The sequence below is a fragment of the Rhipicephalus sanguineus genome, chromosome 5 (genome assembly GCF_013339695.2).
Source record: "Rhipicephalus sanguineus isolate Rsan-2018 chromosome 5, BIME_Rsan_1.4, whole genome shotgun sequence".
Lineage (NCBI taxonomy): Eukaryota > Metazoa > Arthropoda > Arachnida > Ixodida > Ixodidae > Rhipicephalus > Rhipicephalus sanguineus.
The window spans coordinates 2,635,399-2,660,357 of NC_051180.1; the positions used below are offsets into that span (position 1 = coordinate 2,635,399).

At 44.6% G+C, this 24,959-nt stretch overlaps 1 long non-coding RNA gene across 1 annotated transcript; it reads left to right on the plus strand.

Moving 5' to 3' along the window:
* Window positions 1–5,676: 5,676 nt before the first annotated feature.
* LOC119393124 (uncharacterized) lies at window positions 5,677–20,103 on the plus strand. Its single transcript, XR_005183851.2, has 4 exons — window positions 5,677–5,908; window positions 11,272–12,212; window positions 14,468–14,778; window positions 18,863–20,103. It is a non-coding gene; the product is annotated as an uncharacterized LOC119393124 (long non-coding RNA).
* The last annotated feature ends 4,856 nt before the right edge of the window (window positions 20,104–24,959 follow it).

Consider the following 24,959-nt stretch of genomic DNA (forward strand, 5'->3'; position numbering starts at 1 on the left):
TAGTATTACTTACCATTGTGTTCCAGATGGTACTGCGAACGCAGGGTGCCCATCATCTGCTTGGTAATATACACAACGGCAGGCTCGCTTGAGTCGCCGGACAGTGTCACACCATATCACACCCGCAGTAAGACCGGCAGTAAGGCATATTGCACCGTCGTCAAACCACACACTTCACGTCCAGCGGCAAAGAGCATGCACAAAACGCGCACACACGACCGACACAGCTGGGCAGTTCAGAAGCGGCGTTCACAAGGCCAAGGTAATCCCGTGACGGCGTTGCTTGGGCATCCCACACGCTGGTAGGGCCAGCCTAAAACGACTCTCTTCTCGCGTTTCTTTCTTTTTTGCTTTTTAACACGAAAGTATTTTATGCCGGGGTCCACCAAGATTTCAGTGACGTATTTCCGTCACGGAAATGACGTCAAAAAAATACACGATCAGATGACAAAGAACAAAAAATTGGCCGCGTATCTGCGTGCTTCGCTGCAAATGTCGTGTAAAGACGATAGAAGAGGCGCTGTGTGAGATATGGACGCCATCTGGCAATACGTCGGGAAACATGAGTGCTGTGTTGCGTGCTGGTAGTCCCGGCGCAGCAGCAGGCGAAGACCGGCGGTGACCAACGCGACCGGCGGGGACGCCAGCCAGCCCGAAAACGCGGTTTGGCGCGAAGCGCTGAAGCAGAGAAACGTCCGCACTCAACGAGTACTCTCCACACACTCTTTTGTTTACACGTCGCCTGGGTAAAACAGGAACGCCAGAGCGGCGCCCACAACCGGCAGCCTGAAGGCCGCCCACAACGCTGCTTTTTCATTTTTTAAATATTTTTTTTTCACCTTCTTGGCCTTCTCAAAACTAAAGTTTTTCAACACCAACCCATGGCATTCGTACAGTGCAATACAGAACCGAAACCGAAACACAACCATGAGCTCGTGCGAAGGGCACGGAGGAAGGCAAATTTCAGCGCAATCGCATTTTCAGCTTTGTTGAAACAGCGCTCACTAGACGACGACGAAGTAAAGAAGGCACAGGACAGGCAGCGCCTGTCCTGTGCCTTCTTTTACTTCGTCGTCGTCTAGTGAGCGCTGTTTCAACAAAGATGAACGCATACCAACTCGCTCAAGCTTCCATTCTTATGCATTTTCAGCGCAGCTTAAGAAACTAGGGTCCTTAAAATTACGTATGTATGCATTTTCTATTAAAGGAACACGCCACCTAATACTTACCTAGTGATGTTGCACCTCAGATATGCATGATATTTACTTTTTGATCGACAACGTTCACAAGTATGAACAGCCGTACCAGTTCAAGACGGCTGGCCCTTGGGCAAGTGGTTCAACTTTGGCCGAGTGGCTGAATCGAGGGACGTGCCGACAAACAGAAAGACAGACAGAAAGACAGACCAAAATTTCTGCGTTTAAGTTCCCCAAGAAAGACTATCGTCTTTAAAAAGGTACCGTCATTCGGCATCGAACCCAAGACCGCTCGGTCTGCAACAGCAGATGCCGGGCACGCTATCCACAGCGCCATGGTCACAGACTCTGGAGGCTTAACAAACGCGCCTTTTATATATACCACTCTCCCGGTCTGCTAGGTGGCGTCGACCTCTGGGAGTGGTAAGGTAAAGTAATTCGTCATTGCTGCGGCCTCCGCGACTACCACCTGCAACGCGTTACGCGTCCGTGCCGTTCGGCGTGTTTTCAATAGAAGTTTAATTTTGTCAATGCCTTATCACACCGCGTGGTGGCGACCTTTGCCCAAGCGTAGTAAAAGCGTCAGCCTCGCTCATAGCATCACGCTAAAACAAACCAAAAATAGCTCTGCGACGCGCGCCTGCCTCACGTGGCTGTGTTCCACGCTCACGCGCTCGCCCCGAGAAAAATCGCGGCCGGGCTACCAAGGCAGCACGACGCACTTTGCGTTTCCCTCTAGTCCCGCCGTTGTGTTCAATCACATTTTAACATGCCGCGGGATGGCGACCAAGTTCTGCGTCCAATATGCGACGCTCTTCTGGCTATCACACCTCGTTCTCTGATTACGCTTTCACCGTTAGCTACTACAGCTAGCACAAGGGTTTGTTGAATCATTTAACATGGACGTTGGTCGTCGAGATGGAGATGTACCACCAATCATCAAAGTGGGTGCATACACGTTAAACGGTGTCATTAGCTGTCAGACATCAATCTACATTATGCAAACTCTCTTATATCAATGTACAGTAAGCATTCAGTTACTTCTGTAAGGGCACGCTTTACTTTCGTGTTATTCCGATTCCTATGACGGAGGGATTAACCATGTTTTTTCCCCCTTCGTACGCGCATACCTCGCGACGCTTTTTCAAACCTCGCTTGATTCCGACGCGTCTGATTCATTCCCTTGCTGTCGCCGACGGGCAGGCGGGCCGCAGCCGTCCGAAGGTCGAAGGGCATTTTATCCCGTTTCCTCCCGTTCACAGCGGCCGCTTAAAAAGAATCGCGTTTTTTTTTTTTTTGCTTTTGCGTCGCGTTTTCTCCGCACGCGATTTTATTCCGTGCGTTGAGGCAGGCCGCCTTGGCCAGTTCGTTATCTAAAAGCGTATATATACTGAGTGTATGTACATGCCGTGCCAGTCGGCTGCATCGAGGGCTTGCCGGCTTTTCCTTTCAGTTTAATTATGATTTGATGGTAAAACGACATAAGCAAGTCACGAAGCGAAGTAACGACAGTACCAATGAGAAGTATCAATATCAATATGACATAAGCGAAGTAACGACAGTATCAATGCAAATAGATCGCGTCAACGCTTACAACTCAGACGCGATAGACCGCGCCGCGCCGCGAGAAGCAGCCGACCGGAACTATTAGTTTCCAGCAGTAACCGTCAACACCGCCAAGTTACGCGGAAAGGAAACCACACAACATTGAAGCGAGGTGACGTAAGGCACTTGGCGGGGCTCCTCGAACGGCGCTGTCCTCTCCTCCGGAATGAAGCGAGTTGAGAGGGAGTTGAGAGGGTAAATATTGCGATCGCTATATCTCCAGTCCTTGTTTAGCTTTTCGAAAAATTCTTTCGGCTATATATTTCTGGGAAGGGTCCGACTCATTCCAGGGTGTTTTTCACGCCAAGCCCGAGGAGTGGTTCATGACCCCTTTAACAAACCCGTGAGGCCGGTTGTGCAGGCATGCAGGAACATTTTCACTGTACCGTCTGTATACTGATGACTGCCTCCTTGCTGCCTCATGGAATTTCACTTCTTTGTCAGGAAGGTAGCCATGGGCGACAGCTGTGATTAGGGATGTTACCGACCGTTTCCCACTGGCACTTTTCACATACTGTGCCTTCAAAACCCTGTTTTGGGCCTCAATGCCGTTATTTGTGATCAAGACAAAATCAAACTCCAGCATGTAATACACGACCCACAGCTCCTTACAGAGAGATACGCTGCTTCAAAGTGACTGCGGAATTTTGCATTTTTCCAATGCTCTGAGGCGACAAGGACTTCAAACGCCTTGTCAAACTCATCCTGATTTGAAGCACTGGCTAAAGATTTCACGAGTTTCAGGGCTTCATCCAGATCAGATACGTCATTTTCCTTTCTGCGCAGCCACCTTTGCCATGCCTGTAGTCTATAGAAGTCACAGATGGAGATTTGACTCTCTGAAAACAGTTGCTTGATGGCACTTATTTCTGCCTTGCGATCTACCATCCAGCACTGTGGGGGCCAGTTATCACACCACTGCTTGAAAACGCCTAAAGCCTCAGCGATACAGTGGGCCGCCTCGAATAGTATGATAAGCACACCAGCTGGTGTATATCCCGACGGTGTTTACACAGCAAGCAAGAAAAGTGGTAGGGCATAGTCACTAGTCTTGTGTGTTGCGTCCAGGAAAACTACTGAGCCTCCATACTTTTTAAGCATGTTTCTCATGAATTTTGTCTGGAAGCAGAACAGAAAGGTGTCTTCACACTCGCTGGCAACGCTCTCTTCCACGTTGTTCGAGTCGCTGCTACCCACGAAGCTGCGTGATGCGTACGGACGATAGACAATGAAGGATTCGGGTTGCTCACCCCTGATCTTTTCAATAAGGATGCTAGCATTCTCTTGATCCACTGTGCTAACGCGGTCTTTCCGAGGAACAGCTTAGATCTGGTTGCTTATATCACTATGTGTTGGGAAAAAGGCCCCGCAGCTGCTATCAGGCTTTTCCTTGTTTGCAAAAAAAAACATGGTTGATCCCTCCGTCATAGGAATCGGAATAACACGAAAGCAAAGCGTGCCCTTACCGAAGTAACTGAATGTTTACTGTAAATTCATAAAAGAGAGATCGCACAATGTATATTGATGTCTGGCAGCTATAGCACCGTTTAACGTGGATGCACCCAATTTGATGCTTGGTGGTACATCTCCATGCCGACACTAATGTCCATGTTCAATGATTAAACAAACCCATGTGGTAGCTATAGTAGTTAACGGTGAAAGCGTAATCCGAGAACGAGGTGCGATAGCCAGAACAGCGTCGCATATTGGACGCAGAACTTGGTCGCCATCCCTCGGCATGTTAAATGTGATTGAACACCACCGCCAGACTAGGGGGAAACGCAAAGTGCGTCGTGCCGCCCCGGTAGTCCGGCCGCGATTTTTCTCGGGGCGAGCGCGTGAGCGGGGAACGCGATGTTACAGCCAGGTGAGGCAGGCGCGCGTCGCAGAGCTATTTTAGATGCGAAGTATCTTTTGGCGGAGTTCAATCCGGTGGTGGTGGTGTGCGGCGTGACCACCCTTACTGCGCATGCGTATACCCTCTCCCCTCTCCCTCTCCACTTCACCTATCCACTACCCCTCTCCCCTTTCCCCTCCCCACTTTCCCTCACCTCCCCCTTTCCACTCTTCCTCTGAAACGCGGGCTGGACAAGCCGAAATTCTCTCCGCAACGCCGCGATGAGCACCAGCGCCTGCGCGTCCCCTCCCCCTCTCTCTCCTCTTCTACGCTGCCCCCCTCTCGCACGCCTGCCGACTGCGTTCCCCGCTCGCCCTGTGAGAATTAACGGCCAGGCTAGAGGGAAGAGAAGACGCGCGTAGCGTTCCTCTTCGCGTTCCGCGACGCGAGGTCGGTAGCATGCCCAAAGAACGCCAACGGAACGCGATCGTGCAAGTGCACCGGCTTCGCATCGCCTCATGGTCCCCTTTAGCGGGAAATAGTGTAATTTTTTGGTTTGGATTAGCGTGATGCTATGAGCGAGGCCGATGCTTTTACGACGCTTTAGGGAGCCTACATCATGTAGGCTCCCTAGACGCTTGGGCTGAGGTTGCCACCTCGCGGTGTGTTAAGGCATTGACAAAATTGAACTTCTATTGAAAACGTGCCGAATGGGACGGACGCGTAACGCGTTGCAGGTGCTAATCGCGGAGGCCACAGTAATGACGAATTACATTACTTTACCGCTCCCAGAGGACAACACCACCCCGCCGACCGGGAGAGTGGTAGATATAAAAGGCGCGTTTGTAAAGCCCCTAGAGTCTGTGAGCGTGGCGCAGTGGATAGCGCGCCCGGCAGCGCATTTACAAAGGCGAGCGGATAAACCCCCCCACAATGCACCGCGCCACGGCGCTCTCTGGGGCTATGCATTTTGGCCAGCCTAATTGTTCGGGCGGCGGCGAGTCCCCGTGTTTTCGTATCAGTGGAAACATAGCGACCGCGGCCGCGGCTGTGCCAGCTGTGCTGCTGGTGCTACTGCGCGACGACGCGAGTCCCGCAACCATAGCAAACGCCTTACGATGAATCGGATACTCGTGAAGACACAGCAAGGGCTTCACGAGACGCTGTGCGCACACTTCTCGCTGCCGAAAGCCGTCTCGTTCAGGACGCATTGAAGCGGACACAGCCTGCAGCGAAGAACAACGTGACGGACATTGCTCTACTCCACTTGGTAAGTTTTTGTTGCTGCTCAGCATGAAGCTATAAAAAGCGCGTTTCTGATACTACTGTCACTATATCTAAGGATACGAACGTTGCTCGGGCAGCAAGCGCATCTTCCACTAGCTAGCGGCGATGCATGCGTGCGACCATAAAAGCCTGCGCGCAAACTTTATCGTGCTGCCGCTTCCAAATTTGCGAAGATAAAAGACAAGCACGCAGCCCTAAAGCACTGCCTTTAGTGGAATAAATTTAAGAGGACAAAATTGAACTTAATTGGGAGCTCTTCGAGGATATGCTCTTTTTTTTTTTTCATGGCTTCACCGCAATACGGCTCTGTGTTCCGCGGTGAAGGCAAGTGAGACTCGCACTTATCCGCACTTGTTCGTGGTTTCACCTTTCTTTCCTCCCGCTGTATATTGTGTGATCAGGAAATATTGTGCAATCCTCCTCTATGAAATTGTCGAGTGCACTCAATAGGCTCTACTCTCCATGATGTCTACACTTTGACGCTTCATCACAATAAAAATATGTATCAGGGCAAGGCTTACTCAAATCACTTCCGCCACTGTAGTTACCACTATACCCATGCAAAATAAAAAAAATACATACGAGATAACAGTTTATTAACATAAAAAGTGTCCCATGAAGTAAGAACAAGCAAAAAAGATTTTTGGTAATTATTGGTATATCACAAGCATAAACATGTTGAATGTTTATATATATATATATATATGCACACAGACATTAATGCTTGTTGAAGCAAGGTAAATAACTTGTAAATGTGTGCAGAGCAAACATGACCGAAAATTCTGTAGTGCTGTGAAGTTCGGAAGACAACCGGAAAGGTGCGACTGCACTCTGGCAAAGTCTGATAACTGGTGTACGAATATTCGAGTTTCGAATTCAATTTGACTTTTGAATAGCAAGTATTCAACGTTTTGAATAATTCAACACGACGAATATCAAAGACGCGACAAAGGCCAATAGTGCAATTTGATTAGGGTGGGATGGCAAAAAGTAACAATAACGTCGCTAAACTTCATTAAATTTTCACCTGCCGTTAAAACTTTCATCAATATGCTGGTTCAAAAGTGAGCCATGTTCATTTTAAGAACGATTATACCGTTTCCATGGCTCATGGTCAGGGAACATTCTGTGAGACCCGAATTGCTGGCACTCAAGAATAACCAGCACACTGAGCTCAGATCTTATAGTCAAGAGGTTCACAAATACTTCAATGAGCCCCTAATTGCAGGAAAGGATGATACTTTAGCTGACTGCAAAGAGCATGGAGCTGCACTTTATCAAGGTATCGCCATAATCGCTTTGCGATACCTTCCCAACCCTGTTATGCTACTGAGGTGCCCAGTAAGTGCACGTTTTCAACTGCAGGAAACACTGTAACATCAGGGCAAGAAAGCCTGAAGCCAGGTCATGTGAAACTGCTTGTGTCATGACAGTTCGTAGTCTTTTGGTAGTAGTCACTCACCACGTTATGTGCTCGAAGACATTAGCAGATTTTATTTCGTTGTTCTTTCTTTCAATTTCAAATAAAGCTTTCTGTATTCAATATTTGACATTTTCAGCCACTATTCGGTACTGTTAGGTTCAAAATGAAATTTCACTATTTGCGCACCCCTACTGAAACAAGAGACCTCAGAGAAACTCGTCATCAAGACAAAGGAAGCAGAGAGTACAGCAAAGGGGTGGGAAAGGGAAGTGAGGGAGAGGAGTGATGTGAAGGTGAGGTGGTGGGAGAGGGTACAGCATAGCCGTGTATAGTACGGTGTATAAAGGGGATGGGAAAGGGAAGTGTCGCTTGTGTTGTGTTCTCTCTTTGTCTCCGTCAGTGCGTGCTGTCCGGTAACGAGGGAAGTGATGTGGGGGGTGAGAAGGCGGGAAAGGAAAGGGAGAGTTTAGCATAGTTTAGTGAAGGTGAGTGGAGGAGGAAGATGAGTTGGAGGTTACAGACAAGGCCACCATGTAGCTCCACTGTTTCCGAAGCCATCGTAACACTGGTGCGTAGCTGCCCCAATCTTTTTTTTTAAGACACGGGTTAAGGTAAATTTCTTTTATTATTGAAATTTGGTCTTTCTTTTTTTTTGCTTTTGTGAAATAAGGCCTTCCTTAATATTGTCCAGTGCCCCACGCATTTTACCGCATTTTGATTGAGCCAAAACCACAAGGTTTTCGAGACCAGCTGACGAGCAGCCGCGCCCTCTTAGGTCGTGTAGAAGCTGAGCTTTCTGCCTCAAACGAATTTTTCAAAAACCAAAACTGGTAGTTTCTTTGAGCTTAGCAGGTTTTAAAAAAATCACTTTGGCTACCTAAAGGCACATGGTGCAGTTTTCTTAACACTCGCAGCATTTACCGAGTCCAATTGCCTTGTGTGTGCGAGACATGGTTCTGCGCACGTATCTTGAGTTTAGTTGCACCTTTGTTTATTTTGTTGCAATGGGAAAAGATATGCTCGTGTTGACAAAACCACCGTTTGGAGAGCATAGTATAATTGGAAATCGACACGGTTCAGCTACTAACAGAACGAGACCAGGAGCACTCGTGCAAGTAAGCTAAAAACGGTGTCGCCACAAGGACAAAATGTTACCTGTAGTGACAATGGCTATCCTTTGATTGATGTGGAGCTCATACAAACCGTGATTACGAGTATCTGTGTCTGCACAGAATGCGGAGGAACGATCGCACTCGTAGACAACACAATGGATTGTGTTCTTTGGAATGGAATCCCTCAGAACGGCCACCTTTGAAACCATTCTAACTTTGAAAAAGGCTAGCATGGCCTGAGTAAATGCTCTGAAGGCCGTTCACACATCAAGCCGCAACATTGTGATATGGTTGGGTGAGATTGACCACCGTCGATAGTATGTTGCCAAAAGAGAGACAGAAGATGACAGAACAAGCTAGGGAACCAAGAAAACAAGAAGCAAAAGGTTTATTCATGTGATCACTAATATGGCTCATTGCTATTAAATTGCTAAGTACATATTCTTTTTGAAAATATATGAAATAAACTTGCTTTTTGTCTTTAAGTCTCTGTATCTCAAGAATCAATTGTGTGCCTCATTATCAGAACAACTTTAAAGGACAACTTGTAGGTTTGGGCGAGTCGGTTCATGATGCGAAAACTAGAAGCAGCGCGAAAAAAACGACGCGAAGAACTTCAAGGTAGTGAACTTCGATCCAAAGAAGCGAAGGAGGGAAGCTCTGAAGCTACTTGGAGATCTTAATTTGGAGCATTTGAAGAAGATCACAAGCAAGACAGATTCTGGGTTCCTTGACGTGTTTTTTCACGTGTAAAACGCACAAACCCACCTACCCGTTAAGGGTAATTGTGTCTGAAAAAGCTTCGTGGCAGTTGCATGTCGGAAGGTTCTTGCAAGGACATTTGAAGAAACTTCCGTTGAATGACCCTTACTTAGTGAAAAGTTCTGAGGATTTCGTGAACGAACTAAGCGGCCTTTGTGTCACGAACGGAAACAGTGTGACGGCGTTTTCTGTAGACGTAGAAGATTTGTTTTATTCTCTTCCATGTGATGGTTTGCTAGCCGCTGTGCGGGAAAAAATCTGTGAAACAAATGAACAAGACTTCCAAAACTCAGCAGGCATAAATGTTGACAATTTTATCACGCTTTTAGAATTTTATCTCAATTCGACAGCCATTAATCACAATGGAACTTTTTACATTCAGCGCACCGGCATTTGTATTGGTTCATCCATTGCGCCCATTCTCAGTGACATATTTTTATCTAGCGTTGACAACCGTATTTGCGCTGCGTTAAATGACTCTCCAGTCACTGGTATTTATCGCTACGTTGATGACTACCTCATTCTTTTAAAGAAACGTCCAGGTTACTGTTTTGATGACGAAGTCCAAAATATTCTGGGCATTTTAGGATGCTTGGAGGGGGACTGAAATTCACTTTTGAAACGCCTAAGAATAATACCATACAGTTTTTGGACGTTAATATTTCCTTTCCTGAGTCTAATGAACATGTCTGCTGGGAGTATCGACCTAGATCTAAGAAAGGCATCCTTCCGTATGATAGTGCCCATTCCAAGTTCGTAAAAAGGGGAATCGCCATCACCTGTGTACAAAGTGCAATTAACAAATCATGTGAGCACCAAATGAAGGCTAGCCTAATGCATCAGACCGAAAGACTTAAATCATTCGGTTACCCTACTTCCGTCATCACAGCTGTGAGTGAAACTTTGCTACAAAGATTGAAACGTTCGGGAAGAAAAACTGATGAGCAAGGAAAAAGACAAGAGACCGTTTCATGTGATACCATATGTGCACAGGTTATCGCATAACCTGAAGAAAGTGGCCAACAGGCACCAAGTCAACCTCGTATTTTCTGCTCCTCGTAAACTTTCAACGCTGTGTAATGCTATGAAAGGTCGAAAACAAATTATATGCACTACTAACCATGAAACGAAGTTCACCAAGTGCACCTCTGATGTTGTTTATGAGATACCATTGAGTTGTGGGAGAGTGTACATCGGACAAACTGGGCAATGCTTTAATGATAGGGCCAGGCAACATAAGAATAATGTCAAAAATGGCTATGGCAGCCATCTAGCCTCGCACTGTAAAAAATGCGCATGCACACCCAAGTTTGGGCAAACTAGTTTTTTGACGTTTGGAAAATCCAAAAAAGAAAGAGAAATCGTGGAAGCTTATTTTATCAATAAAGCTGGAGATAAGTGTGTCAGCGCGGCGTCACTTAGTTTAACTACTCATGAGAGATCTTTTCTCGATAAACACCTGTTAGTGTAGCAATACGCATGTCCGCAATCGTTGGTTTTTTGTGGCGTTTTTTGTGTGACAAGGCGTTTTTGGTGGCATAGCTATAAGTGGTGATTCTTCAATAAACATTCAGTTGGCAGTTCAGCGCTAGTCCTGTGGTGTGTGTTCCTAATTTTGTCGTCGTTTTTTTCGCGCTGCTTCTAGTTTTCGCAACTTTAAAGGACAGAAGGCTGATTTTTTAACAGAATAAAGTGAACACCAGTACAAAGCTGCTGAGCTAGAATGTTGTACATATGCAAATAGCTTTCATTTTTTGGCAGCTTTATTAAAAAATAACAAAAAAATATTGCCTTGCTTAAAAATTTGCAAAAATGTCAACACTTGAAATGCAATTGTAATTCTAGCTTCATTACAAGAGATGCGCTCATAAATAAAATTAATCAAATGAATGCTTTACATATACTGTAAAATTCTGAGCAAGCGCGAGAAAGATAATTGGACAATGTGGAGGGGGGTCCTCGTTTGGTCGCAGACCAAAATTCGATGTGGTGGTGGAGAAGAACACCCATATGTGCTTCTAATGAAATGCTTTATTCAATACCCCGCAGGGGCGCCTGCGCAAGCAGGCGTTTGGTGAATGGCGTCACTACGGACCCGAGCCAACAGGGGGGTTTCGACTCCTCCCCCCCCCCACGCCTCGCCATGCTTGGCTTTGCTGTGTCCGAGGAAAAGGGGATCCTGGGGGTTGAGCCGACGCCGGGTGATTGGACCTGTAAGGCCCCCCGGCAGAGGCAACACACCCCTTTGGCCCCAGCTTCACGTAGACGGCACCCCTGGGCTGACCCACCCAGAGGAAATCGGCAGTAGTCTTTTGCTATCTCTCTCTCTCTCCACATTTTCGTCTTTCTCTCTCACTTTTCATCTTTCCTGTCCTCTTCTCTCTTCAATTTACTTCCGTGTTTCACGGCGGCAAGGGTTAACCTGGTGTGAATATCCAACCATGAGTAGTTAGATGAGGTTATAGTAACAGCGTACGGCTGGCATCATGCAGGCTTGATGACAAGTCCAGCCGTGTCCCCTTGTTGGGCTCCATGGTGGGCGGTTGGCGCTGTTGCCGAACAGTTTCATCTTTTTATGGCTTCTCAAGCATCCACTATTTTTGATCAGTCTCTGAAAAGAGGCCACACCGAGGCAACTGTTCATTTCAACACACAATCCAAAGTATCCTTCCAAAAGTACCATGTCATCCACAGTGAAGGCACACCAGTACGAAAGCTATCTCCATTTTTGGTGGCCAAGTGCCTGAAAGAAAGAAATTGGACCCAAGTACAAAATTTCGAAAATGTCAAGCGGTCACCTGCTCCTAGAGCTAGCCGAAAAAGAACAAGTATCAAAGCTCTCCGAACTCGCCTGCATTGGTGACACTACCGTAACAATTTCTGTCCACAGATCCCTTAACACCAGCAGGGGAGGAATATCTGAAGAAGATTTCTTAGGCCTAAGTGACAAGGAGCTCCTCGAGGGGTTTCAGGATCAAGACGTCATAAAGGTACAGAGAATTGTCATCCGCCGCAACGATCAGGAAGTCCCCACAAAACACGTCGTACTTTCCTTTCGAACGAGCGAAATGCCACATCCCTCGAGGCAGGCTACGTGAAAATAAACATCAGGCCCTATATTCCTAATTCTAGACGGTGTTTTAAATGCCAAAGATTCGGTCACGCATCCCACTCATGCAGGGGAAAAGAAACATGCGCAAAATGCAGTGAAAACGACTACACAGCCGTAAACTGCGCATCATTGCCACTTTGTGTGAACTGTAAGGGGGATCACCCAGCATACTCCCGCTCATGCCCATCCTGGAAAAAAGAAAAAGAAGTAATTGCTCTCACCGTCAAAAAAAGATCTCGTTTTATGAAGCGCGGAAACGGTTGTCGTACCTTTTCCGCAAAAGTTACACTGATGTGACGCAGTCGGGGGCAGCGTCACAGAGGCCTCAGACATCCTCTGGGTCCACACAGAGTGGTCGAGTTGTGACTCCTTCCGCTCCCGTCATGGAAGCAGCGTCTGCTGCTCCATCGACCTCTAAGGGCCCTCAGACTCCGGTCTCCCTGGGCCCTAAAATCACTCGAATGCCAAGGCCCGAGATTCACGTCTCAGCGCCAAACTCTCGATCTTCCAGCGCCTCTGACAGGGCGATGGAGATCGACTGAAAACCTTAGTGTCATCGACACCGAAGGACATGCGCTCCCTGGAGCGCGCCAATTGGACAAGGTCCCAATAACCACGCAAAGCAAGCGATAGTCATAATGATTATCGCATTTGTCTGTAGTTTAAGTTCTTAATAATGCTAATAATGTGTGTGTATGTGGTTTGTATGTGTGTGTCAGGTAGCGCAGTTATCCCTTTTGTCTTAATAATATCACCTATCATCTTTTAATTTACTTGAACAATCCCCACAGGTATATTTGCTTAATTTTATTCCATCATGGCTTTTATCATACATTGGAACTGTAGAGGATTAATGCATAATTTAGCTGACTCAAAGGACATCATCAATAAGTTCTCACCAGTGGCTTTCTGCCTCCAAGAGACAAACCTAGGTGCAAAACATGCTCAATTTCTCAAGGGCTATACAGTTGCCCGAAAGGAGCGCGAACGCTGTCAGGAGGAGTAGCTATTGTTTTCCAGGGTGGCACTCCTACCCGAGATGTCCAACTCAGTACATCTTTCGAGGCCATAGCAGCCACCATTTTATCGTACAAAACTATTACCATTTGTACACTTTATATCCCACCCCACACCCATTTTACCACTAAAAACCTAGAAAATCTAGTAGAACAGTTACCAAAGCCATTTGTTTTAGTAGGGGATTTTAATGCTCATTTTACTCTTTGGGGTAGTGACAAAGCTGATCAAAGAGGGCAGGTTGTTGAAGATTTTGTCTTGTCAAACGATATCTGCCTTTAAAACACAGGTGCTTTGACCTACTTTTCAGCAACCTCGCGCACTTTTAGTTGTTTAGATCTTGCTTTGTGCTCACCATGTCTTTTTAACGATCTTAAATGGGAGGTCCTCGACACGTCATATGGTAGTGATCACCAACCTGCCATCATCAAACTCATGTCATCCCACCAAACTTTATCTAGCAAGCCACGCTGGTGGAAATTGAAGCTCGCGAACTGGCCGCTTTTTACAGAAAATGCAAAGCTTGAAGAAGTTTTCTCATCGGAACTTTCTGTTCAGGAAGTTAACAAAAAGTTCATCGAAATTATGATTTCAGTGGCAGAAAAGGCGATACCGCAGTCATCCGGCATTGTGCGCATTAAACTAAATCCTTGGTGGACAAGCGAGTGCACAGAGGCAAAAGACCAACAAAATAAGTCCTGGGGAATGCTATGAAGATACCCCACCTACACCAACATCATAAGCTTCAAACAGGCAAAAGCCAAAGCACGATTTATTCATAGGCAGGCGGAAAAGGATTCGTGGCAAAAATATATATCATCATTTAATAGTTCGGTCACACCAAAATGTATCTGGGACCAGATGAGGAAGTTTAGAGGAGAAGACTCATCGTACATAATGCCACTTCTTACAAGTCCAGACACAAACAGCACTACAAGACCAGGCCAACCTATTAGGCGAACACTTTTACGAGGTATCATCTTCAGGGAATTACACAAACGCTTTCCTCAAATACAAAGAATCGTCTGAAAGACACAGACTGCCGACACAGACTGGGGGCGTGAAACTGGTGCGGATATGACTGCACCGCTTACGCTTACGCTGTTCTTTCTGCAGGTACTACTCCGATCAACCACAAGCAAACCAGTTTTCGAACTACAGCCTGATGACTTATCAGCTCAGTTTTTGCCGGATGGTGAACCTTTGTTCAACTGCTCGACATGGGAATCAAGCGACATTGACCAAAACGATGGAAATCAACGAGTGTGCCTCGCAGCTGAAATTGGCCGCTGCCGGTCAACCAACCGTGGACTGATCGCACAGACGACTGCAGCCTACAAATAGCACGGATCTTCACTCGGAGCTTGGGGCATGGAACCGGTGCAGATATGACTGCACCGCTTACGCTTACGCTGTTCTTTCTGCAGGTTAGTAAGCACTCTTATCGTGGTTACTTAGTATATTCCCTGCCGGTTCCACCCCCAGTGGCATTTTCAAGTGTTGCTAGTCATTCGCTACGCGATGTTCGTGTGTACCGAAAATGACGTCATTTTGTGCTCTTTCGCCGCATCGCATTCTATTTGCTTTTGTTGCTTTTGTGTGGGGACGTAGAATTAAACCCGGGTCTTTCCGATATACTCCTGCAACAGCTCCTAAGTGGTCAGCAGGAGATAAAAGACAAACTTAGTGCCATTGAGAAGTCACAAGCTGAAACCAAATCAGCAATGGCTAGCCTTACTTGCACGCATAACGAAACTAGAATCGACCATAGGTAAGATGGACGAAATAAAAAGTTCAGTTTTACAGTGTAAAAAAAAGCTGTGAAAATCAGGATACGAGAATGCACTCTTTTGAACAAAAAGTGGATGATATTGAAAACCGTAGCAGGCGGTGTAATTTAATCGTTTTTGGTATTGAGGACACAGACAAGAGTGAATCATATGACGTAGTTAAAAAGAAATTGCTAGAGATATGTTCTTCCACTCTGACACGCGATAATATTACAATCGAAAGGGCACATCGCTCAGGCAAGTTCACTGGAAACCGACCTCTACCAGTTATCGCTAGTTTTGCTTCATTCAAAGATAAGCAAGCTGTTTTGTCAAATGCGAAAAAACTAAAGGGCTCCAAGATAAGCATATCGGAAGATTTTTCTGCTGCTGTTAGACTAAAAAGAAAGCATTTGCTGGAATACAGTAAGGCAAATAAAAAGGAAAATGATAAAATATGCCTTAAATTCGACTCCCTGTACTTAAACGGTGTCAGGTATATATTTGGGTCTTCGTAAGAAGGTTCTGCAGCGTGGCACGATGTGCAGGATTTGTGACATAAAACATGTCAAAAAATACTGTGCGTGTAACACGTGTGGTGTATTGCATCCCTTTAAGTTGTGACAAGTTTTACATTGGACAGTCGGGTCGATGTGTCAATGTTAGGTTGAGGGAGCATGAAAATCTTCTACCTACGGGCACGGGTGGTAACTTGCCGCTGCACTGCAAGTTGTGTGGTTGTTCGCCTCTGTTTGATAAGGTGACAATTTTAGGTAAAGCTAAGACGCAGCGAGAACGGGAGATTATTGAGGCATTCCATATCTGGAAACTTGGTCCAGACAAATGCGTTAGTGCGGCTTCGGTTTATCTTACCAAGAAAGAATTTTTGTTTCTAGCACAGAGGTGATCTGCTGAGATTAGCTGTTTGTGCTTTTTGGGTTTTGGGTTGATTAGTTTTTGTTTGTCAGCTGCGCATGCATCGTACGGTTTGGGGGGGGGGGAAGGTTTTTTTGAAATAAACGCCAGTTGTTAGTGCCAAGTCTCTGCGCTCTGTCTCTGTTTTCTGCCGCTCTGCTTTTTCCGTTTTTCGACGTTTTGTGGCTTCTTTTGTAGTTAACTAAGTATGTACCAACTTGCCCAACAAGCAACTCTCCTGAATATATATTTGATGAATCGCTAGACCAAGTAAGGCGTGCTAACTGACTACGGTCGACGAATAGGTCACTGCTTTCAGTATTGATTGTGAACTGTCGGAGCATTAGGAATAAAACGGACGAGTCTGCTGCCCTTCTAGACATGACTCAGCCTTCTGTGGTGCTGGGAACAGAATCCTGGCTTGATGGAACCATTAGTGATACGGAAATCTTTCCTGAAAAATATATTTCTTATCGGAGGGATCGTAAATGTCGTGGAGGTGGTGTCTAATAGATGAAGCGATTAACTCTAGGGTACTGCAAATGGAAGTTAGCCACAGCGAGGCCGTCTGGGCTCTGATTAGACTTTCAAACGGCAAAACTGTCTCTCTGTGTTCGTTTTATCGTCCACCAAGTAGTACAGCTAATGTTTTGTATGAACTAATCGATGCGGTTGAAACTGTCAAAATGGACTACGTGATAATAGGAGGCGACTTTAACCTCCCAGAGGTCAATTGGGCTCATCACGAGCCCACATCGAGCGGGCAGAGTGAATTAACCAGAGCGATTATCGAACTATGCGGCACTTATGACTTAACACAGATGGTCTTGCAGCCAACACGGGGAAACATTATATTAGATCTCATGCTCATGAACACCCCCACAGCTGTGAAGTCTTCTCTGGTACTTCCAGGCATTAGTGATCATGCTGTTCACTGCAAGTTAAATTTACAGTATACAAAAATCGCAAATTGCGCTATACGACGGATCTATAGTTATCAGAAAGCTCGTAAAAGTGATATTGAAAGTTCTTTGGATGCATATTACGATGTTTTTGAAACTTTAGCGGAAACCAAAAATGCAGATGAATTATGGAACATATTTAAGCTAAAATTTCTCGAATTACGCGACCGATATGTGCCGTCATGGATAATGACGCCACGGCGCAGCAGATCTAAGCCGTGGTGCACAAAGGAAGTGCGTAGCTTAGCCAGAAAACGAGCAACCGCTTACACTGCATACAGAAAAACACCTTCATCGCACTTGCGCAAAAGACTTGAGGTAATAACCAAGCACATGAAAAGTGTGTTAAGCATACAGAAAAAGAAGTTCTTCGGGTCTTTTGGAATAGGAATACAAAGAAGTCCTAAAACACTCTGGCAGCTAGTCAAACTGAACGGCAAAGATAGTGTCTATTCCTCCACTTGAACTAGACGGAAACTTACTTCATAGTGACATTACAAAAGCCACACATCTTAACCAATATTTTAGCTCTGTCTTTGCTGGCCGCTCAAGCGGCGGTGCCATTTCAGCACAAACCTGTGTGAGTGGAGAGAAAATGGAAGATATTGTTTTTGATCAGCGGAGCATCGAGAAATTGTTAGAGAAATTGTGTGCCTCAAAGGCCACTGGGCCGGACGGCCTACAATCTGCTTTACTTTCTATGTGCGCACGTTCTGTATCAAAATACTTGTTTGTTATCTTCTCAAAGTCACTGAGTGAAAGTGTCTTGCCGGATGATTGGAAACTTGCTTATGTTGTGTCAGTGCACAAGTCTGGCCCGCGCAGCAATGCGTCAAACTACCGGCCGATCTCACTCACTTGCAGTCAGCTGTAAAGTTCTAAAACACATCCTCTTTACAAACATTATGAATCGCCTGAAAAAATTACTCCTTATTATCGCCTCAGCAACATGGATTTCGACCTGGGTTTTCTTGTGCTACGCAGTTGACTGAATTCACACGATTTGGCTAGTGCACTGGATAACGGGTATACTGTTGACTGTTTGTACTTGGATTTCCGTAAAGCGTGTGATTTAGTATCTCGCTCATTACTGATTCAGAAGCTGTCCTGGTACAACATAAACTCTACTGTTATTAAATGGATCAAAGCATATTTGAACTTGAGACGGCAGATCAGTCAGACTGCGTATTATACAGAGTATTATACAGAGTTTTAAATGGAATGCAGTCCGATCAAGTGGATGTTACTTCAGGTGTGCCGCAAGGGTCAGTGCTGGGGCCGCTTCTTTTTCTTATCTACATGAATGACATCTGTTGTGGTATTTCATCCAGACTCCGAATGTTCGCAGATGACTGTGTATTATACAGAGTTATTCATACCGTAGATGATCACACTGCGCTACAGAACGATTTGGATTTGATTAGCACCTGGTGTAATATTTGACACTTGCGACGCATTGTTTTAACACGAAGACACACGAAAAACAACAGGTAGTACACAGACGAGCGCAAATTTAGTACAACCGCTGAAGGGGCGACAGGTCTGGAACAAAGAAGCCCGATGTACTTGAAATAACAGCTAGAAGGGCCATGGTAGGGGCTTGTTGGTTGTACATATTTGACACTTGCGACGCGCTGTCTTCGTGTTAAAACAGCGCGTCGCAAGTGTCAAATATGTACAATCAACTAGCCCCTACCATGGCCCTTCTAGCTGGTGTAATACCTGGCGCATGGACATAAACATGAAAAAATCTGTTTATATGTGCTTCACTAAAAAAAAGTGCTGTAATGATTTTAGTTACACTGTTAATGCAGAAAAACTGGCAAAAGTGTTCGACCATAACTATCTTGGTGTTTATTTTACAGCAGAATTATCCTGGCGTCGCCATATCGAGTATGTCACGTGCAAGGCTTCAAGTGTTCTAGGTTTTCTTAGAAGAAATGCAAGAAATTTACCTATTGCCGCAAAAGAGCTCTTGTATAAAGCCAATGTTAGACCAATACATGAATACGCTTGTTGCGTTTGGGACCCTTGGCAGCAAGTAGACATTCAAAGGATTGAAAGAATTCAAAATTTAGCTGTGAGATTTGTTCATGCCGATTATACCCGCCACTTTAGCGTGACCAGTGCAAAGGAAAGCCTTGGATGGGAGTCACTGCAGCAGCGTAGGCAATACGTAAGGTTAAAATTTTTTCACAGTATATTCCATAACAACACTGGTATTAACCGGAATTTTTACATGCACAATCCTGATTACGTCCAACCCCGTCTTGATCATGCCTACAAGATAAAGGAGATAAGATGTAGGATGAACTATTTCCGGATGGCGTTTTTTCCCCAGAATAATTCACGAGTGGAACAAACTGCCTCATGACATTGCCACTGTTATATCCCCTGAAGTATTTGCTTCCTCTTTACAGAACTCGTATCGTAAATAGTCCTCGTGATCCCCTGCGGGGTATTTGCTTGTGTATTTTTAGTACTAAAAATGTTTTGCTTTTCTTTTGTCCATTTGGCTATTGCTGCAGTACATTTATTCAATTACCTGCTTTTGGTTGGCTATGTTTTTATTGTACTCCCCCCCCCCCCCCACTGTAATGCCGAAAGGCGCTGTGGGTATTGTAATAAATAAATAAATAAATAAATATAAGTGCCTCAAAGGAATTCTATAACCATGATCTCATATTAGAAGAATTAAACAGGGTACTTTCCGCTGGTAAAAAAGCAGCAACAGGCCCTGACCATGTGCACTACACAATGCTGGCGCACCTATCCCAGGCATCGGCGGAGGCACTTCTCCAATTTTTCAATAAAATATGGGAATCTGGTTAATGCCTGAAGATTGGAAAAATGCAATAGTTATACCTTTCCTCAAATCTGGTAAACCCCCAACATCCCCGAGTAGCTACAGGCCCATTGCATTAACAAGTCTCGCAAAAACATACAAAAGCATTATATACATAACTTACCTTCATTCTTGAAAGAAGACACCTTATAGACTCACACCAGCGCGGATACAAAAAGGGCTGTTCAACGACTGACCATTTCGTGAGACTAGAACACGAAATACGAGATGCATTTCTACACAAACAGCACTGTCTCGCGGTATTCTTTGACTTAGAGAAAGCATACGATACAACTTGGTGATATGGAATTCTCTGAGACCTAGTTGACTTGGGGATTCGCGGAAGAATGTTGAACTGCTTATGTGATTTCCTGTCAAATAGAACATTTCAAGTACGTCTTGGCACAGTACTGTCACAAATATTTGTCCAAGAAAATGGTGTACCACAAGGGTGCATTCTGAGCACAACTCTCTTCATAGTTAAAATGAACTCCTTTAACATGGTCATACCACACACAGTTATGCACTCCTTCTACGTTGACGATCTACAAATCGCCTGTTGTGCCTCGAACCAATCATCCTGTGAGAGGCAACTCCACTTTACCATCAATAAGCTGACGTAATGGGCTGACCACAATGGTTTTCGATTTTCCACACATAAAACTACCGCTGTTCTCTTTGCGCAAAAACGAGGACTATTCCCTGACCCTGTTCTTAAACTAAACATCGAAATGCCAGTAAAACAATATAAATTTCTAGGAATTACATTCGACCGAAAACTCAATTTTCTGGCACACATAAACGCATTAAAAACTATCATAATTCATATGGCGTAGCGCACCACGACAGCAACAGAGAAGAGGGACGCACACACACGCCGCTAACTTGCAACTAATGGTTTTATTTGCGATCACACATGCCTTTTATACAATAAGAGTGGATCGATAAAATCGAGAGAACAGCATGTAAAGATACAGCACAAAGCCTGCATGTGTACCACTAATCACAACAATCTGCACCCGCCAACGTCAAAGCGATGATTCCAGATACATCTTTTCTTTAGCTGACAAAGCTAAAGATGGCACACTCACACATTTTTCTTTCCTTTTGTCGATTTCGTAGGCTTCAATTGTTTCCCACATGGTTCTGCTGCAGGCCCTATCGAGAATACGTGTATATTGAACCATTGGGGCGCAACCACACCTCTCTGACAGTGAATTCCCAAATGACCAGATAGAGCTTTTTATACATTGTACTGGTGTTCCCTAAGTCTTTGGTTCACACACCTTCCAGTCTGGCCTATGTAATGCGTTCACATGTCAAAGGGATACAAAACACAATGCCTCGACTGCAATTGACAAATTTTTCCCGGTGCTTGATCATACAATCCCGCTTCCCGCTACTCTCTCCATTTACCATTTTGCACATCCCTTGTAATCGTTCGGGAGCAGAAAAAACCACGTCCGCACCGGCCTTCCTCGCTATCCTTTGCAAATTATGCGAAATGGCGTGCATTTAGGGCACTACAGCAACCTTGGCTGCCTTAGTAGCGGCTGCCTGCTCCCCGGCGTTTGCCCTTCCCTTCCTGCTCACATTTTCGGTTACGGTGGTCAACAGGCGCATGGGATAACCAGAATCTAATAAACATTTAGCCTGAGTCCACAAGCTTGCATCAAGCTTGTGGTGACACGACTTGTGAATTTTGAAAACAGAAATTAATCACAGCACGCTTTACCAATTTTGAGTGAGCGGATGTAAACGGAAGAACCGGTTTATTTCCTCACGGTTCATAGCTCCAGCACACTACTGCCGGCGAAAAATACAGACCGAGGTCTAAAAATCTTATTGAAGTTGTCTTTAGCTATTTCATGCGTCAGCACTAGGGGAGATAACTCTGTCGCGAACACGGTTAGAGTTTCTGAAACTACCGCATCAAAACTGTTACGTTCATTATTAGCATCAGATAGTCGTCTATGAACCTAAAAACAGCAACAACATCCGTGTGCTTCACACGCTCTTGAAGGCCTGGCTAGGTTAATGGAGAAGACAAAAAAAGTGGATCTAGAGATATTTTTCACGGCGAAAACTCATAAAATTGACTGCCCTTTCCGAGTGATCATTTCAGAGAATGAAAACTGGCAAAAGTGCATTGCTTTGTTTCTACAAAAGTACTTGAAGTTTACTTCTCTTAACGATCCTTTTTTGGTGAAAAAGTCGGAACAGGTGCTAGATTTTTTCACAGGCAAAGAAAAAGCGAATCATTTAGCATTTTTAATCGATTTCAAAGATCTTTATTACACCCTTCCTCAGGCCGATTTGATGGCACATGTGTCCAAAGGTATTGACAGAGTACGTGCGGTTCAATTCCAAAATGCTGCCACAAAGTGTATACCTAAACAAACTGAACTTAATCAAGCCACTTATCTTACGTTTTGAGGAGCACTGCCGCACATATGTCATCCCTGAAGATGCACTAAATGTCACAAAGAAACCACCAAGACTGTCGCCATGGTTCGACCTGGTGCAGCTCTGCGATTTGTCATAAAGCCGTCTAAAGTAAAAATACACCCCATCAGAACACCTAATCCAGGAATTTCGTGCACTTCAGAATAAATATAGGGATTATGCCGAATTTTACACAGATGGCTCGAAAACAAGAAACCACGTAGGTATTGGGATCGTGACTGGAAAAAGTGCCCTTAGTGTGAGAGTACATATTATTTCCATTTTTACAGCCAAAGTTTACGGCTTATATGAAGCAGTTCGGAAAATCATTGCTGGTAAACACAAGAAAGCAATCATATACACCAACTCGTTAAGTGCACTGAAATCCCTGCATGTTAAATCCGAGTGTGAGCCATTAGTTGGCGATATTTTAAACATAGTGTTTTCAAATAGCGTAGTAATTTCTATCCATTTCTGCTGGGTGCCAAGCAATGTTGGGATACCGGGAAACGAAAAACCAGATGAATGCACCTCTTTGGCAGCACACAAAGCACTCGCAAAAATAAAATTCCCCTGAAAGACAGCCAAAGAACAATTCGTCAAGCACTGTTAGCGAAATGGCAGCAACAGTGGGACTCATGCAAAAATAAGCTCCATGCGGTAAAGCCTGTACTTGGAGAATGGAAGACCTGTCATCACCAAGAATGCTTTGTTGAGGTCATTTTATACAGACTCCGAATTGGGCACACACACCTGACACACAACTTTCCACTCACAAAAGAAGAACAACCAACATGTGAAAAAATGCCAACAACTGTTAACACTCATACACATTCTAATCTCGTGCCCCGACGTTGAAACGCAGAGACAAAAATGCTTCAGCAAATTATACAAACAACACATACCTCTACACCCTACTTTTCTTCTAGGAGATCATCCTCTAGTGCCATTGTCTGATGTGCTAAACTTTCTTAAAGAATGTGGTTTTTTAAGTAAGCTCTAAAACTGCATCATATCACTGCCCATTATTTAACACCTTGTGACTGGCGCAGCATAGCCTCAGCTGCTTTTGCTCCATAAAAAACGAACTAACCAACTAAGCTTTATTCAATACGCATGCACTTACTATTTTTAATGAACCGGAGGGAACCCTCGTGTGAAATTTTGTGCGTTATGACAATGGGGAAAGATGTTCTTCAAAAGTACCAACAATTTGTGACAACTTGCAATGCAACCTTGAGTCAACACACTGTAAAGGTACTAAGAAACTGTGCACATATCTAGAGACTCCCAAAACTAGGGTTCGTAGAATCCACTACTGCAGTAGTCTATAGTCGAGGACAGCTTGGAAAAAAAAATGGTGAGGGGTGAGGGGCTTGCTCATTCTTTGGCGCATATTTCAGGTCTTTCGAAAAGGGGAAGGGTGCGCTTGCTTAGGTAGGGGTGCTTGCTTGGTATTTTACGGTAGTAGTTTCCGAGGAAATTGGTCTTAAATGCACCTTAAGGAGGTATAGGGCCTACTCTGTGCCCTATGTTTAAAAGCTTGTTATATGGGCCAGGTAGGAAAATTTTAAACACAAATATTTTACTATGTATAACTTGCAACCTACTCATATTCAAATCCTAAACTCAATATAAGTTTGCTTCAACTTCGCTTCACACCAAGAAAGAGACATTCCTGGTATAACAGCACAAAAGGACACTGTCAAAAGGAGACCAGACGACACTAGCGCAAGTGATATTCGCACAAGCCTAGTTCTCGTTCGTAAAATTGTTGTGCAAAATCGTTGGATCATAATAAAAATGCTCGTTTTTCTTTGTAATATGTTATATATTCAATTCTAACTACTTTACTTCAAATTATTCGACCAAATTGCTTTCCTTAGAACCTCACATTTACTGTTTGCCAATCACTAGACTTGGGAGTTCTTGCTTCTTCTGGCTGGGCTGGACAAGTGTGTGAAGAAGTGGCCGAAAATCCCATGCATGTTTTCTGACAGAGCAGACTGCTGCAGGCCTATGTGTTACATTTAAATGTTGAATGGGAGAACTGAAGGTTACCCAGCATACAAATCGTCAATTTTCGTGCATATTGGGAATTCACTGTGAGCAGGACTGGACATTTCTAATCGATTTCCTGTATTCTTAGTGCAATGAAGCTATCCGTAATGTTCTGGTAAAATTGTTAAAGTGAAAGACATTTACTTGAGGTGCTGCCTCACATTCTTGAAAGTCCTTGCATTTTGGCCTTCAAAACTTGCATATGCTTTGAAAAACTGAATTACTCATAAGCACTAGTTAAGGTAGAACTGGGTTATCTTCAATATACCTCATCCACCAGAATCTTCTGATGGTCTCGTCAAGCCTCGCCGATGCCCATGGGGTGTGGAAGAAACCAAATAATGCAAACAAAACACAGTTTTTATTTCATTTGTGTATTTATTCACTTATTTATAAATAATAAAATCACCAAAGTTGATTTTAATGGCTTTGGTGCAATAATGACATACATAGCAGTAACAACACACTATTAATGCTAATTGATCTCTTTTTTTGCTTGCAAATGGTGCTTTCATTGCTTATTGAGCTAACTTTGCTGCTTTTCAATAGGGGTGTGCGAATATTCGAAAGTTTCGAATATTCGCCGAATATTACATTCGAAATATTCGTAT